Raw genomic sequence first — 16,308 nt, 5'->3', positions numbered from 1 at the left:
CAGGCAGACGCGGTTCATACGTCTGCCCAAGACTTACTGTATTAGCTGTGCTACCTTGGGCCAGCCACTGAACTCAATCAAACTCAATATCCCCATCTGTAAAATAGGATACCGGGGCTTCCCTAGGGGTCCAGTAGTTAAGACCTTGCCTTCCAATGCAGGGGGCTGAAGGTTCGATCCCTGGTTGGGGAGCTAAGGTTCCACACGCCTTGGGACTAAGAAAACTAAAACATTTAAAAAAAGAAAACAGAAGCAACGCTGTCACGAATTCAATAAAGACTTTGAAAATAGTCCACATTAAAAAAAAATCTTAAAAAAATTAATTAAATAAATAAAATAGGATGTTAACGCCTGCCTCATTGGTGCCATGATGGTGACACGAGCAGCAAAGCTCACCTGAAGCTCACCACTAGCTGTCAGTCATTCTCATTATGATGGAAAGGGGACGGATGCGTTCAAAGTCTTTCACGGGTGGGAAAGCCTCTGCATACATGGGTGTCATCACAGCGTCTTTCTGTGCAAAAGTTCATTTCCTGAAATTTAATATTCCATGGATTCCCTTCATGACATGAAGCCAGCGGTTGCACATTTGAATCACCTAAGGAGCCTTTAAATCTCACTGCCCGTGCTGCAGCCCGGACCAATTAAACCAGAATCTCCGGGCGTGACACTCCACACCCAGGCATCAGTTTATGTTAAAGCTCCCCAGGCGACTCCAGGGTGAAGCCCACACTGAGCCCCACCGAACTACTCAGAAGCAAAGATCCCGGGCAAGTCTGCTCGCCCTTCCTGCCCAGGTGTGGCCCATGCACGGCCAGCATCAGCGTCACCTGGGAGCCCATGAGAAATGCAGGTGCTTAGGCCCCCACCCCCAGACCTGCTGGGTCAGACTCGGCATTCTGACAATCTCCAGGGGATTCTGGTGTGCATCCAAGTTAGTGGAAAACCAATCCTTTCCACAGGGGCCCCAACAAGCCTGGCTCATAGTCAGAATACCTCGCAAAGCTCAAAACATTCCTAGACCTCATCAGCAACTCACTGAGTCTGAATCACCATGGGTGGCCCAGGGCTTGGTACCTTCCCCCAATATTTTACTTGAAAGTCTTCCGCATACCCACCTAGACTCTGATTGTCAGGATTCCACTTTGTTTCATCACATATCTATGCGTTTATCCAGCCATCAACCCATCTTATCTTTTAAACACATGTCATGATAAAATGGGCTTCCCTGGTGGTTCAGTGATAAAGAACCCGCCTGCCAATACAGGAGACCTGTGTTCAATCCCTGGGTCAGGAAGATCCCCTGGAGGAGGAAATGGCAACCCGCTCCAGTATTCTTGCCTGGGATAATCCCATGGAGGACAGAGGAGCCTGGCGGGCTGCAGTCCACGGGGTTGCAAAGAGTCAGACACGACTGAAGCAACTAAACAAAAACAAGGAAAAATGCAGACCTCAGGACCCTTCAGCCTTAAATATTTCAGAATGCACATTATGTCACTAATTCTGAATAAGGTTTCCTTGATGAGGCTATTCATCTAGGGACAGTCTTCTTCTCTGTTCAGAAAGACTTGGTAAATAGCATTCCTCTCCCTCCGAATGTTAAAAAAAGGGATGTTTCAGCCTCCCTGGGTGCCATCACTTGCAGTATTAGAGATAATTTTTGGTGTTTGACCTAAGCCCATGGACTGTAGCCTGCCAGGCTCCTCAGTTCATGGGCTTCTCCAGGCAAGAACACTGGAGTGTGTTGCCATTCCCTTCTCCAGGGGATCTCCCTGATCCAGGACTTGATACCTGGGTCTCCAGCATTGCAGGCAGATTGTTTTCCATGTGGGCCACCAGGGAAGTGGTAATTCCACATGGCCCTGTGAATTCCGTTTCCTCTTTCCATTGTTAGGACAGCAGGAGACAGTCACTCTCTGTTATCTCTACTGGATCTTGTATATAACCATGTTACTCACTGGACATACCTGTGTCTCCAAAACCTCACCTGGTGCTTTCCCTCCTGGAAAAATCCTGCCTCTTTTCAGCAGTGCGTTTGTGCAGAGTGGTAGTGGGGATTCCTCTGCGCTTTGCAGTTCCTAGTGGAGAAGCTGTGGAAGAGGCTTGGAGATAAGATGCTATCTTGCATCACTTCTAGGTTTTGGAGAGCCATGCACCAGAGAGCAGTGATCTCATGCACCTCTGGGTTTCCCTCCATCTCGGTTTTGTTTTCTTTGACTGTTACCTGCCGAATACAAAACTCCAAACTCTGTTGTTCAGGGCTGATAGGAACCCCCCCAAACTCATCAGAGATACATTTCTGCCAGTTTAACCCAGAAGGGAGGCTGGCCCTGGGACACAAGGCAGAGCCAGTCATTCTGGTCAACAACTCAAGAGATTTTAGGCAAGAGGCTCTGCCATTCCCCTTGATGGCTCAACGGGTAAAGAATCTGCCTGCAATGCAGGAGGCACAGGAGATTCAAGTTCGATCCCTGAGTCGGGAAGATCCCCTGGAGGAGGGCATGGCAACCCACTCCAGTATTCTTGCCTGGAGAATCTCCATGGACAGAGGAGCCTGGCGGGCTACAGTCCATAGGGTTGAAACGAGCTGGACACAACTGAGCAACTAAACATGTAACACAACATAACATCTGCCATTTCACAAGGGCCCCTGGTTCTTTCGAATCTTTTAGAATCCCCGAGGTGGGGCTGCCGTTAGAACCAGTTCGGCCTGCAGCCTCCTGCTCCTCTCCAGGCACTCAGATAAGTCATCATAGCCCTCAGGGTAAATTAATAGGAGGGACTGCCCCTAAATCATCATGATTTCCAAATACCCTTTTCAACAATCTACAAAAAGGCTGTCCCCGAGTCAGAACACACGCCCCTCCCCAAGTCTTACAGATGAAGATCACTGGGGCTGGAAACAGCCACACAGCAGTTTCACCTACAAACCTAGAAAGGCCTGGGCTCTGGGACCCCCACCCTGGCCTGCTTCTCCTCCAGACCACCCACTCTCTGCAACCATTTCTCCAACCTTGAAACCCGACACCCTCCTCTGGAGGAACCACCCATGTTTAAACAAATAAATACCCCAAAGTAGCCACCTCCCTGGTGGGATTCAAATAAACGTCCCAGGAAGGAGTATGGGGGAGGGGGAAGGTACCCTGGCCTTCTGTGCAGCTTGCCCGCCGGGAAGCATCCTTGTGCCAGTGCTTAAGTCCAACACTAGCAATGAGACCCTCCCAAATTGGGGAGGGACTCCTTGGGCTGAAGGCTCTGTTGGTCACCTCCTGGGGGACGTGGTGGTTGCTGGAACTGGGGAGGAGCACCAGGGATGGTGGTGGGGGCTGCTCAGTCAAAGAGGAAGCCCCTCCAAAGCTGTTCGGAGATTCCCTGGAGCTCTGGGTACTCCATCATAAGCCCCGAAATCTCTCTGCCATTTGGGAGGGGCAAGGCTCAGCTCGCTCCGTGACTCAGAAACACTTAAATCGAAGCCAGAGACCCGCCGGCAGTGAGGAGGGGAGGGGTGCGGAGACCCAGCTGAGACCCACAAGTCAGAAATCTCCTGCTCTGACTCAGGGGAGGAAACCGCTGAGCGTCCTTGGTTTCACGGAATGCGGTCGGCCGGGAACGGGAATAAAGGCTGGGCGCTGTCACGGGTCGGCTGGTCCGCAGAGTCGCTAATGAAAAGGATTTTCAAGCGTATCCAAGAAATCAGAGGGATGAGGACAATTGCCTGAATGCAGCTTTAGGAGAAACTCCAGGAATGGAAGCCCCAGCCCCCAGAGGAGGGAGGGTGGGAGGAGAGGCTGCCCTCCCCCGTCAGGAGCTGGCGGACCCGGGTGGACGAGATTGTGCTGGAAAGCTGGCCGGCACAGCTAGAGCATAAGGAAGAGAAGGGGATGAGGGCAACCACGTCCAAAAATAAACACAAACCCCAAAATAAACACTGTTAATGGAAATGACTAATCAAGGGTGTGCTGAACTTGGTGGTTCTTGATAAGATACAGGGGGAAATGCACTTGGAAAAAATAACAGATTTCTTTTTCCCCTTTGATAAATAAAGCGATGCAGAGCTGGGAGGTGAGGGTTCACATTTGTTTCAACCTGGCAGAAAGTCGCTCAGTCATGTCCGACTCTTTGCAACGGCATGGACTGTATAATCCCCATGGACTGAATTCTCCAGGCCAGAATCCTGGAGTGGGTAGCCTTTGCTTTCTCCAGGGGATCTTCCCGACCCAGGAATGGAGCCAGGGTCTCCTGCATTGCCAGCGGATTCTTTACCAGCTAGCTACCAGGGAAGCCCTTCAATCTGACAACGGAGGTTTGAAAAAAAAAGTTTCTCGATCTTGACACTGTGGACATTTGAGCCTGGATAATCCTTATAGAGGGCTTCTCCAGGTGGTGGTAGTAGTAAAGAACCAATCTGCCAATGCAGGAGACTTAAGAGACATGGACTGGGGGTTCAGTCCCCAGGTTGGGAAGATGCCCTGGAGATGGGCATGGCAACCCACTCCAGTATTTTTGCCTGGAGAATCTCATGGACAGTGGAGCCTGGTGGGCTACAATCCATAGGGTCGCAAAGAGTCAGACACAACTGAAGCGACTAATACACACGAATGCACACACACGCACACACGTGCACACACATGCATACATGCAAACACACGCACACATGCGTGCACACGTACACACAGACACGCACATACACACACAGGCACACGCACACAGACACAGACGCACACAGACGCACACACAGACACACGCATGCACATGCATACACATGCACACACGCATACACACACAGACGTGCACACATGTGCATGCATGCGCACACACATGCACGCTCACACACATGCACGCACACACACAGTCAGGTACAGAGCTCTGCTGCTTCAAAGTTCTCAAGGAACAGCTGCCATTCATCTCACAGCTGCTTTGGCCCAGAAGGTGAGTGACTCTGGCCCATCCTGCGGAAGAATCCAGCCGAGAAGGGACGTCGGAGATGCCACCTGGCGCCCAGCGGGCAGAGCCTCCTGCGTTGCTGGGCTCCACGGCGGGGGGCAGGGCAGTGAGTCCAGCAGGAGGCAGTCCTCACCCAAGCGGGCCTTTGCTGCAGTGGGGCTTTCTGTCAAAGGGACTCCAGGATTTAAAATGCCCAGTGCCCAGGTTGGATGCATGAGACTGGGTGCTTAGGGCTGGTGCACTGGGATGACCCAGAGGGATGGGATGGGGAGGGAGGTGGGAGGGGGGTTCAGGATGGGGAACACATGTACACCCGTGGCAGATTCATGTCAATGTATGGCAAAAACCACCACAATATTTTAAAGTAATTAACCTCCAATTAAAATAAATAATTAAAAAAAATAAATCCAATCAGAAAATTCTAGGATGTTGCTCAGAGTGTAGTTTAGACACTCTGACCAATAATCTTTTGGGGGGCTTCTTGGAAGCTAATGCTTATGCTTAAAAAAGGCACAACATGAAGGGTTTTCTCTTTACCTTTGGACTGGTTCTTGGCTAGAATGTGATTTTCTTGTTACAATGCATGGGACAATCTGTGACATAATATACATTCAAATAATGTGAAATTAAATGTCGTGTGCCTATCTCACCTTGTAAGAGTGAAAATGGTCTCCCTCTGCGACCTTGCCTCCATAAGCTCTGCCCAGCGAAGGGCTGCCTGCCGGGCTGGAGGGGAAAGATGCCGACCAGCAGGAGATGGGGGCGGACAGGAGCGGCCTGTGGCCGGTGCCTCCTGCTCAGAGTCTCGGCCTTCACCTCTCCCTCCCTCCACCCCCAAATCTGGAAGCCGGGGCAGAACCAGACTCCTCCCCGCCTGGCTGGGTGCTTTCCTCCTCTGCAATCTGCTTTCCACCAAACAGAAAAGAAAAGTGTTCTAAATAGAGCGGAACTGAGGATGGGCTGCAGCCCGGATGAAGTCTTTCCCTCCCTGGAGAGCCCAGCATGCCCCGTGGAGGGCTGGCCCACCCCCAGAGCTTCTTATTCAAAGCATTCTTGACCCCGGAGCACACGCGCCCACCCCTGACGGCAGGCACGGCGCTGCCACGAATGGATTCTGCTTCTGCAGCACTTTGCCTGCACTGGCGTCCTCCTCCCGTTCCCCAGACACCTTCTCAGGCCTCCTCTCCCTGTCAGTACTGTCTAGGGAACCCTGTTTCAGGTGGAGACCAGAGGCCTGATCCATCACTGCTCACCATCAACTTGCCGAGGGAGGTTGGGTGTTTAATTGACCCACCAGAACCTCGGAGGTCCCCAGACCAAAGTCCACGAACAAGGACCACAGTCTCTCACGAGGTCAGATTGCTGAACACTACTCTTTTTTTTTTTTAAAGTGAGGATCTCCCATTGCTCTCGAGGGAACCTGGGCACCAGGTTGGGAGTGGATCTTTAGACATTTCTCTTCCTCAATTCTGGAAAAGTCTACACGAGGCTCATCCCCACCGGGCACAGAGCCGTCAGCACACTTTGGGATCCAGGCTCAGCACATGGTTCTGTGCCTTTCACTCATTATCACGTGTGTCCAGGATCATTCCAATGCCGACCAGGTTTCATTGATGAGGGTCTCACACCCCCTGGAAGAAGAACCCCTCGGAAGACAAGGAGTGAGAAAGTCCACAGCCTCCAGAGGGGAAAGGTCTCGCTTTGCCATTCACCTTGTCACCAACTCATGACCCAGGTAAAGCCCGGGACGGGTGACCTGGTGACCCATCTGGGATGTCTTTGGGAGGAGGTATGGGGTGGCTGTCGGGAAAGCCATTTGCAGTCTGAGGGGCTCATGGAGAAGCTGTGGAGGGGGGCAGACCCTGCCCTCCACCCACAGCCTCTTCCTGAAGCCTCCACTGAGTCCAACCTTAAGGAATCCAAAGTCAGAGTCATCCCTTGACTTGTCCGTGACTCAGCACCGCTCTGCTCGCTCTTCACGGCCCCTCTGAATTCAGCACCTCCAAGAACATCAGTTCAGGCAACCCGGCAAAGGCAAGGAATTTAGGAAGTGAAGTGAATTTAAACTGAAAGTGAGCATTACCCACAGTGACCACCCTCAGCACGGGGTGGGCCTCCCTTCCCCCATCCCCGCACAGAAGGAAAACGGGGGGCAGAGGGGAAGGATGAAGGGGAGCAGGGTTACAATCTGTAAACGGGGGCTTCCCTGGTGGCTCGGGGGTAGACAGGGGTTCGATCCTGGTGCGGGAAGATCCCACATGCCGCAGAGGAGCCGAGCCCGTGCGCCATAACGAGGAGGAGCCTGTGCCTTAAAGTCTGGGGGGCGCGGCTCCTGAAGCCCACACGCCTAGCCGGGGCCCTCAACCAGAGAAGCCACTGTGAGGAGATGCCCGAGCACCGCTCAACTCGAGAGTAGCCTCCACCCGCTGCAACTGCAGAAACGCCCGCGCGGCAACAGAGACCCAGCACCGCCAAAAATATTTAAGTAAAAATTATCTTTAAAAAAATCAGCAAACAGGGGCCCTTCATAACACAACGCATTTGTAAACAAGATTAATCACTGTTGGAAGTTGTTCCGTTCTTCCCCCCCCCCCCCCCAGTGAAATCTGTTTCAGAGCTGGGGGTGGGTGGAGGAAGGAGTCTTCTCTATGTCCTTTCTTACAAGTCTGGTTCAGAGCACTGAAAAAAATAAATAAATACAAATGCTGAAACAAGGTGTTTTTTTCCCCTCTGGATGAACTGTTTTACAATAAGCTACCTGCTGGAGTCAGGAAACCCGAGATCAATGGCTTTTGGCTCCCGCAGAAAACTCACACGAAGCGGGGGCTCTTGCTGAAGAGCCTTCACAGAGAGACAGTCACCCACACACAGCCCTTTGCGCACATTCCAGCTTTTATCTGGAGCCATTTCTCTCCTCTGCTTCACCTCCTTCCCGCCTTCTCCATGGAGAACGGCTTCCATCCCAGGGCAAAACTCCCCCCCGCCAACCCATGCCTTCACCTTGTCTGGAGCCGAAAGAGTGATGCTTCCATCATCAGAGGAAGGCTGGGGAGGGGCTGCTCCCTGGGCCCTGAGACGGAGCCCAACTTCTTTACTATTAGGTGTGTGATGCTCAGAGTGGGGAGAAGTGCCCAAAATCAAAATAAATAGCCAACGGAAATGGGGAGCCCCTCCCTGGGCAGGGTAATTGCTCAGCATGAGCGTTAATCCAAACACATGAGAAAAATGGTTCCTGTTGAAGGACCCGGCGAGGAACACTCCTTACTGGAAAGGAAATGTGTTTACAACGTTTTATTTGCTCCTTAGTTTTAATGCTGCTCTGGCCCCGCGTCCTGTAAACAGACCAGCCTTTCCATTCTCCGGCGGTGCCAGCGGAGCTGAGGATGGAACACACGAGCTGGTGCCAGAAATCTTGGGCGACGGAGGCCTCACAGCTACAAGAACCCACGCCCAGCCAGGGGTGGGCGGGGAGCGGAGAGGGGAGCTTGTTGGGCGGCAGTGGAGGAGAAGGGTGTGATTTGAAATCTAGGTGTGAAAGTGGAGAGAAGGCTGCCTGGATTGTGAGATCAGACCCTTCCTCTCCCTGGGGGGAGGAGGCAACAGAAAGTCTCTGTGAACCCGAAGTGCCCATCTGATCGAGAAATCTGCAGTTTCCTTGGTTTGTAGGGGCACTCAGCAGGTTCAGGAGATAACTTCGCCTTGGGGAGGAAAAAGCTTGACCAGTATTAGGGTCACATGAAGCTGATGTGGTGTTGATTGTCCCCAGGAAGTGGAATCACTGTTCCGAGGGCCAGTACCCAGGGATTAGCATCTATGTTCCTGGCTGGAACTCAGTTCTAGCCCCTTAAAACAAACCAAGTAGCCGAAAGAGCGCACCAGAGCTGGGGAGATTCAGTGATGCCTCGTTCATGTTGGGGAAACACAGACGTCGCGGCGGAGTTCACACCTGAAGTCTTTTCTCACACAGACGTAGAGATCTCGTGAGCCCAGAGTCACGGCAGACAGGTCCCAGCATAGAGCTAAAAGCCCATGTTTATTGAACGCTGTGTCCCTGGCGTCATTCTAAGTGCCACGCCTTCAATAACTCATCTAAACCTTATGAAGCCGCTTAGAGATGAGGCTAAGATACGCCCTGGAAGTGTCACTGCTAGAGGTCAGGTGGTGCCCTAAGGCAGGAACCTGAGTTTCTGAATATGTGCCTGAAAAAGAGCATCCTGCTTCCACAACCGCCATTGCACATCCTCCTGAGGGCCAAATGGGGAAGCCGCCTTAGACAAAGCAACGGAGATTTGGGGCTGTTTTGTCACAGCAGCCTGCCATGACTGATGCAGTTTGCATAGAGAAACTGCGACACTGTCCTTAGGGCAGGGACCTTCCAGGACCTGCTTTAGGGCAGGTCATTCAATCTCCCTCACCTAACTCTCATCTTCATACCATCTCACGAAGTTGCTGTGAGATTCACATGAGAAGTGTTGCCAGGAGCTTTCCAACCCTATCGCCCTGTAAGACAATGGGCGGCATTCTTCTCTTTTTGTTGGAGTATAATTGCATTGCTCTGTTGTGGTAGTTTCTGATGTACAGTGAACAGTGAATCCGCTGTATGTATGCACTCTCCCCTCCCTCCTGAGCTGCCCTCCCACCCTCCCTGCAAGGTCATCGCCCAGGTGAGTTTCCTGGGCTTCCCACTCGCTGTCTGTGTTACACATGGTAGTGTCTATGTGTCGCTACTCTCTCAGCTCACCCCACCGTCCCCCTTCCCTCGCTGGGCCCACCTGTCTGTTCCCTATGCCTGCGTGTATTATTTTCTGAACTGCCTGGTTTTTCTTGGCCAAGTGTCTTATCATCTCTTGAATGTTTGATATTGGTCCTGGTGACCAGAGCCCACAGATGACACCCACTTTGTCCAAATTCTAACTTTACTCATCTGTGTGAAGAAGAGGGGGTGGTCTTTGAGATCATCTCTTCCCCCCAAAAGAAACTTCTGCCTACCTTTCTGCTCCCCTCCCCACAGAAAGGCTGGTTAATCAGACGGCAAATGGGAGCAGTCTCTTCTCTCCTTGGGTCTGCTTGCTGTAGAGTGATGTCTCTCCCTTTGCTTTCTGTCCTCCAACGCAAAGCCCTTGGACCTAGGAAGGACCATTCCTCAGGAGGATGTGCCCTAGGAAACCCACCCCCTTTAGCAGGGAATCTGGTCACCATTGTCCAACTTGTCTGTTTGCAACTTGCTGGAAACATTCACAATGGGGTGGAGAGCAGGCAGGCAGTATCATCCACCCAGATTCCCCAGGAATACTAACTGTGTTTATTTGGCAAATGCGATTCATGGTTTTATATGTGCAGTTCTCGACCAACCAGACTGTAAGCAAGATCCTAAAGGCAAAGAACATCCCATATGTCTTGTGCTTTTCTTCTCTTTCCCAATTAGACACAGTGAAATTCTTTAGCAATTGTGATCTAAACTTCTGATTTAAAATTTTTCTTTCCTATCTTGAAAATCACTCTGCATGCATGCTAAGTCTCTTTAGTTGTGTCTGACTCTTTGTGATCCTATGGGCTGTAGCCCACCAGGCTCCTCTGTCCATGGAATTCTCCAGGCAAGAATACTGGAGTGGGTTGCCATGCCCTCCTCCAAGGGATCTTCCCGACCCAGGGATCAAACCTGTGTCTCTTGTCTCCTGCATTGGCAGCAGGGTTCTTTACCAATAGCGCCACCTGGGAAGCCCCTAAAAATGGCCTTAGCTCTCAGATAACTGGTAAAAAAAAAAAAACAAAAAAAACCAGGCATATCCTATTTCAAGAAGAAATTCTGCAGAAAAACCAACCAATCAAGAAACAAGCACATTTTTTTCTGCTGTTCAGGAAACACTTTATTGATTAATAGGCAGTCAAACAAACAAACAAACAAACAAAAACACCAGGCAAGTTTAGTGGTATACACAGTTACAGATCATGAATAGGGAAAATCAACTCCATCTTCCTTGTGGCAAAAGCCACAAGGCTACAACTCAAGACTTCTTAGCTGCAGGTCTCCAGTGACCCTGGCTGTGGTTAGGGACCCCAAAAGGCTGATCCCCTTTCCTTACCATAGCACCTTTTGTATGTCATTTACTCTGCTTATTCTGAACTTGTTTTAAACTTTTTTTCTCCCAATACTGTTTCTCTCATAAAAGCAGAAACTGGGTCACCTCTTATACTTTCAAACTTATTCCTTTTGGGGTCCCTAGCCAATGCCAGATGTTTTAAGAGAGTGTGACAGAGTGGGAGGTCACAACTGATTGAGAGGGAATAATAAACCCAGGAAGGCTTCCTAGAGCAGGAAGCGTCTGAAACGACCTCTAAGGATGAACAGGATTTCAGTAGCCTGGCTGCCCAATATAGACTCATCCAGGAAGAACTGCCAGAGGATTAAAACTCACGCTGAGTTCAATCAAAAATCACCACTGGAGTGTGAAAGGAACTTTCCTAATTAAGCAATTCCAGAACATTTCCCCGCTCTTGACTGCATGAGTAGTGGTGGGGAACCGCTATATCCGGGTGGGCTAGCACGAAGTCTTCTCCACGGATGGTTAGCAGGGTGGCCTGGAAAAGGGCCTTGGAGGTCTGACATGGAGCAGTGTGCATTGGTATGCTGTACCCCTCAGCGGGTGGGTATCAGGGACCACCATCGAGGAGACCTGAGTGCCTGGATCTCTACCTGAGTGCCTGGAGCTGCAGCGCTTCAGACTGAAGATGTTTCCAGCAAAGGGTTAAGAACAAGCCATCTAGTTTTGTTCCGCTGAGGCTCATTCTTAGAAACTGGAGAGACTGGGTGGCTGTCCAACCCCTGGGGACTGGATATCTCCTCGGGTTCTTGGCCTTACCTGATCAACAGAAATTGATGACAGACCAGACAAGAAATGCAGGCAGGCTTGATTTGGGCTCCTGCTACAGCAGTGGGCAATGAAGACATGTCACAGGCCCTCTTCCTCGCTCCCCAAGTGGAGGGAGCTGGCTGAGGGCAGGAGGCAGGTCTGGGGTCAGGCAGAGCAGGGGCCTGGGTGGGCAAACCTGGGTGGTGCTGTGTGCAGGGGACACGTGAAGGACCCTGATTTTGCTCCCGACCCCCTGTTTTTGCTCCAGGAGCCTCAAAAGCAGCAGTTGGGTTTTGAGTCTTTCTGTATGTTATTGTCCAGCATTTTCCCCAACTGCATATCACAGTCACGTCTAATCCTTACAGTCTTTGTATTTTATGCTGGACGAGATGCTGTCTAGGTACAGCGGTGTCCCAGGTCCCAGCCGGACTCATGTGGAGAGTGACAAGCCCGTTCAGTTCACCGTGAGGCATTTCAGGCTGAACTCATGTGTTCACTGTGGAAAAAACTTAGAAACCAAGAGGTCTGTGTCTTTTTTCCAGTGGTGGTGGTGATGCGTATGTTAATGAGAGGCACAAGCTTTGCCCAACAGCCTGGGACCTGACTTTTGAAGCGCTCAGGGTGGAGGAGGGAGGAGACCCCCCAAGGACCATCTGGTGAGTTCGCAGCCCCGAGAGCAACTGCACCACGGTCGCGGTTAACTCCCGGGTAAGCTGGAGCCCTGAACACAGGCGCTTCACACCCAGGACGACAAGGCTCCCACACCCTGTTTTCCCCGGCTCACCAAAGCCCAGAGTTGAGTTATCGGAGAAGGTGGGAGCTGGGGGGGCAGGGGCAGGCAAGGAGGAAGGAAATAAGAAGGAGACGGAAAAAGTCTTTTTAAAAAAACCCTTCGACAGAACCCGATAACCTGGAGTACACAGTGATCAGTGCCGGACGGCATACAAACGCCAAAAGGCAAGTTCCAGGACAGGCCAACTTAAGACTTAATATTTGCCTTTCACTGAGCAAACTAATAAATCCCCTACAGTTTTAGCCACGCAGAGCTCCCAGTTTTTATTTATTGGTCAAGATGGCAGGCAGGTTTTTTTCTCCCTCCCGGTCACCCCAGGCAAACAGCGGTCCCCCTCCCCCGGCCTGTCATCAGTCTGAATGTCTATTTGCCTTCTCCTTCGACAAACTCTTGCTCGGTGCAGCTGACAAGTGCAAACAGCTTTGAAGGAGTCGTTGGTAATGGACTTCCTAAGACAGCCCTGTCTTTGGCTGGTGTGGCCGAAGGCAAAGCAAGAGTTACCCATCAGCCATGGGGTGCGTCAGACAAGGCTTAAAACTTGACACACGGGAGGAGAACTTGGAGGACCACTAAGACCACCCCCTACCTCTCCCATTTTATTGATGGGAAAACTGAGACCTGGAGAAAAAGGTTTGAGTGACTTATACATGATCTTGGAGCAAGCTGAAATTAACCCGGGGACTGCCCTGGAGGTCCAGTGGTTAAAACTCTTTGCTTCCGTTGCAAGAGGTGCGAGTTCAATCACTGGTCGGGAACAAAGATGTTGATAAATCAACAGATAGACAAATAACTGCTGGATACTTTTTAAAAACTTAAGGGAAAAAGAAATTACGGCTAGGACTAGAGCCAGAGAGGAAAAAAAAATAGCAGATCTTTTAAGTCATGAACTATGTCTCTCCATATGACGACAGAAGAGGTTTTGGGGGATGAGTGACGTGACTCCCTCATTTTACATAGAAGGAACTAGGAAGCGGGACTTCCTGGGACAAAAACTCAGGTCTCCCTGTCTCCCCACTCTGTGCTTTTTTTTTTAATCAGTGTAAGACACACAGCTGGACCCAGAAATGAGATGCCTTTGGCTCGCTATCGGATGGAGAAATTGACACATGTGGACACTTGGCCACCCATGAAGTGCTCCTTAGAATCCTGCTGTCCCCCCTAAGGCTGAACATCATCCAACCTTCTCTCCCAGGTCTCTCTCAAGCTGCCAGAAAGGCTGCCTCCCCCAGGGCCTGCCCATCCCGCATCTGACGCTGGAAACAGGATTCCTGCACTAGTCAGGGGTAGATCTAGATAAGAGTGATGCTCTAGACCACTTCAGGCCTGGGGATCTGGGATTCGACGTGGATGAGAAGAGAAGAGGGAAGAAGAGGAAACTGCTGCTTTTGGCACCACAGTGGGACTTCTTCTGGAACCAATGACCACGTGTGGGATATAAAAACGAAGGAAACATCTGAAATGAGTCCTTTAAAAAAAAAAAAATGTCACCCTGGAAGCTGGCAAGTGTTCCTTCAACCACAGTGAAGGCAGGGAGACTGAGGACAGAGGGAAAGACCCACGTGCAGGAGGTTGGGTCTTAATCTCGACAGGTGAGCGATGACAGAGTCGTTTCTAGATGCTTGCGTGCTCATCTCTACCCCAGTAGGTGATGACCTCCACCCCCTGCGCCGGGGCCACCACACAAGATGAGCACGGTTAGATGAGATGCTTAAGCCTGTCTTTCAGCAGAAGAGATAAAGCCTTGATCCTCTGACAAGAAGCAACAACTTCAGGATGGCATGCAATCCTGAAAGCTTGGCTTTAACTAACCTGGAAAGAACCTGTAATTTGCCTTCAGGTTGCTCTCACTTGTCATGAGCACCCAAACTGGGGCTGGCGCAACCTCCTTCTCCTCTCTCCCCCGCGACCACTACCAAGTTCCGCTGCCTTATCCCAGATAAAGCCAGTGTCTGGAAAGGGAAGGGAACTGGGGGAGGGGAGTTCCGAGTCAACAGCATCTGGGTTGACCTTGAAGGTTATCCAGGAGACGTCAGACAGAAAGCACACACTTTGGCCCAATTTACACACCCCTGATATTTTAAGGGACCCAAGAGGTCAAAGGAATTTCAGGAAGTGTTCCAGCCAACTCCATCACTCTCCAGACAACGCCATCCCAAAGGTTTTTAGCTCTCAGTCCATCTAGCTAAGATGCAGAAATTTTCTTCTTGGCTCTTATTCCATACAAATGTGTCACACACACACACACACACACACACACACACACACACATCGCATAGTCTATTTTCCATTGTTTCCAGTGACTGTATTATTTTTTGTTTCATCAGGAGCTGTTTTGTTCTCAACAGAAAAGGTTCACTTCATCAACAGGACTTGGGTTTTGTGGGGTCCCATCTGTGGTCTGGACACAATGGAAAGAGAGGGTCCTCTAGAAACCCCATCACCTCTGGCTGCTGGATAGTCCGTAATGAAGCATGGTGTTCTGACGTGGACTCCGACTGCCCCACTGGGAGCTGATCACACATCTGTATCAACAGACAACGTATTCGTGTTCTGCTCCTCCAGACGCGCACCTGCGTGCAATCCGAACCAAGAAAGTGGACTGTGGGCAACGCTAGTCTTCAGGATCCAGCTCCCTGCAAGAGCCTTTCCAAGGTCCTAGCATCTTTAGAGCCTAAAGGATTTCTGCACAGACCTGCATCAGTCTGGAGCCTGCAGAACCAGACCCCACATCCATGAGGAGGGATGCTCTTCCAAGGCTGCTTGTACTCCAATATGCAAATACCAGCCTTTTCAGAAGGAGCAAAATGTAAGATCAGTTGACTTACGTGTAGCGAACTATTCACTCTGTATCCAGCTGAGAAGTGATGGAGTTAAAGAGAACTGCTGAGTCCGAAAGCACAGCAGACGTGGGAAGTGGGGAGCACGAAAGAATGCAGGAGAAAATCCTCTGGTTTCCAAGGACTGGTGGGGGGCGGTCTGAAGATCAGGCACCAGCAGACAGAGTTATAAGGTCCAGGATCACGGCGGCCCTTTCAGCTGGAGGTGGCCTCCTGTTCACGCAGGTCAACACAGACAGGATTCCTCAGGCCGAGGTTCTTTGCTTTCTCCTCAAACATCTTCTTAAATCCAGAAGCTCCTTTAGCCTCCAGAATGTGTGTGTGTGTTAGTCACTCAGTCACATCCAACTCTTTGCAACCCCATGGACCTGTAAGTTGCCAAGCTCCTCTGTCCATGGGATGAGAATTCTGGAGTGGGTAGCTATTTCCTTCTCCAAGGGATCTTCCTGACCCAGGGATTGAACCCAGGTCTCCTGTGTTGCAGGCAGATTCTTTACCCACTGAGCCACCAGGGAAGTCCGTTCTCCAGAATAAGACTTCTCATTCCAATCCAGAGCGCTTGCCTCTTAAGAGAAGGTCCCATCTTAGCTCCGTGGGGTCTTCATGGTTACACTGAGGCTCCTGGTGGGAGCTGTGGGCGAGAGGAACAGTTCTCCACCTGTCCTGGCTTCCAGGCCTGTGGACCAAAAAAACAGCATCAGAGTGAGATTCTAATGCCTTCTGTCCTTTCAATGGATGTCTTTCTACAACAAACATCACCTTCCTGCCTTTAATCCAGAATGTTCTAGCTACTGAACAGAACATTGTTGTTCTTTAGTTGCTCAGTTGTGTCCAGCTCTTTGTGACCCCCAAGGACTGTAGCCGTCCAGGCTCCTCCGTCCAT

General features: G+C 50.9%; 1 long non-coding RNA gene across 1 annotated transcript in view; it reads right to left on the bottom strand.

Moving 5' to 3' along the window:
- Window positions 1-10,785: 10,785 nt before the first annotated feature.
- Window positions 10,786-16,308, bottom strand: part of LOC110142684 (uncharacterized) — a 156,982-nt gene continuing 151,459 nt past the window's right edge. Inside the window, exon 3 of the long non-coding RNA XR_002315387.2 lies at window positions 10,786-16,101. This is a non-coding gene — a long non-coding RNA (uncharacterized lncRNA). The remainder of the gene's footprint in view (window positions 16,102-16,308) is intronic.

The sequence above is a fragment of the Odocoileus virginianus genome, chromosome 17 (assembly GCF_023699985.2).
Source record: "Odocoileus virginianus isolate 20LAN1187 ecotype Illinois chromosome 17, Ovbor_1.2, whole genome shotgun sequence".
Taxonomy (NCBI): Eukaryota; Metazoa; Chordata; class Mammalia; order Artiodactyla; family Cervidae; genus Odocoileus; species Odocoileus virginianus.
The sequence above is the reverse complement of the archived record's forward strand: the minus strand, read 5'-3'. Positions and strand labels throughout refer to the sequence as shown.